This window comes from Martes martes (assembly GCF_963455335.1).
Source record: "Martes martes genome assembly, chromosome: 1".
Taxonomy (NCBI): Eukaryota; Metazoa; Chordata; class Mammalia; order Carnivora; family Mustelidae; genus Martes; species Martes martes.
Window position 1 is genome coordinate 8949130 of NC_137888.1, and position 1756 is coordinate 8950885.

The window sequence follows — 1756 nt, forward strand, 5'->3', positions numbered from 1 at the left end:
CTCCTTTTGCTTTCTTTGTTTGTGGGGTGGAGTGGTGGCTGCTCCTCAGGCATTGAAGGGTATCTGCGGGGGGTGGGCGGGGGGGCGGTGGGCGGGGGGGGGGGGGCGGTGGGCAGGGCGGGCTCTGCGGATTCTGGAGCTGTACGTGGAAATGGATGTGCCGTCCTCACGGTGCCTCTGATATGCTCAAAACGGACCACAGTCCTGCAGGAAGAGGGAGGAGGGAGGCACTGCACTGTAAGGAGAGAGGGGGCTGTGAGGGGCTCTGTGTGTGGCCTTTCACTCGGTGTCCTACTTCCCCTCTGCCTCAGCACCTGTAAAAGGGCAAGAAGTTGTATGTTTATTATGTTCTGATACCATCAGGTTTAGGGATGAGCTGGCGGTGGGTGGCTTTGGATGGGGAGTATGGGGAATGCGGGGCTGGCCTGGGTCTCAGCTGGGCTTTACCCCCAGCTGCACTGAGCTGGAGCAGACCACACCATGTCTTTCCATCCTGATTTCCAATCTGGAAAGGAGATTGTTGGGCAGGAATGGGGGTGGACGCCCTGTGTATCAGCTCTGACCCCTGACCCAGTGGAAAGGCTAAGCGGCTGGGACACATGTCCGCAGAGGCCCCAGGAGATGCTGCCTCTCCCCTTGTTGGCCTCACTTACTAGGGACCAGGGAGTTGGTAGTGGGAGGGACAGTCGGGGCACTGTCTGTCTCTGATTTTTTACAGAATGGATGTTCAGTCATTAAATACAGGAGAGAGTGGGGCCTGCCTTAGCAGACCTCTCTCTATTGGCAGTTTTCCAGAGTGTGTTTGAATCTCTTATTAGATATGTCCCTTATCCATTCTCTTTCTCGTGGGTGTTTAACTCTTTTATTCTGCTGCTTTTCTGTCATTTTAATGGGAGTTTGGGAGGAATAGGAGATGAATTTTTGGGCTCAGTTGGCCATTTTTTTTTCTTTTTTTCTTTTTTTTTTTTTTAAATTAAATTTTTTATTTATTTTCAGCGTAACAGTATTCATTGTTTTTTCACCACACCCAGGGCTCCATGCAATCTGTGCCCTCCCCAATACCCACCACCTGGTTCCCCCACCCTGCCACCCCCCGCCCCTTCAAAACCCTCAGGTTGTTTTTCAGAGTCCATAGTCTCTCATGGTTCACCTCCCCTTCCAATTTCCCTCAACTCCCTTCTCCTCTCCATCTACCCTTGTCCTCTAACAGTTGGTCATTTTTAATTAAGAGTCTTTACCTCCCCCCTCCCTTTTTTTCCTTTAAAAATATTTTAGGCTATCAACTTCCCTCCAAGAATAGTTTTTATATAAAAATGTGTACTAATTAGTACTTTTTAGATCTTGGCTCAGTATTTACACTTTTCATAGTGTTCTCATGTCTGTCAGTGAACATTCAGGACCACTGTGAGGAAGTCAGATGGTGTTATATATCACAGAAGCAAATATGTACCTGTCATAAAACTGGACTATGATTGAAACATAAGACAATAACATTTATTAAAAACTAGCATTGCTGGATGTGAGGCGATGTGCTCAAGCCTTGGTATGCAGTGTTTTATTTAAGCCTCATAGTTATCCTGAAAAAATTGCCTAAGATGCTTTGTCTAGTGTGTGCTACAGTGAAATTGCCCACACACCCTGCCCTCAGAGGGACCAGGGTCCATAGGTTGGGTGTATTTTTGTCCAGGGTGTACCATGCTGTCCTGACAGGGGGATCTGGTTTACACCTATGGGCCTGTCACCTCCATGTCAGTGG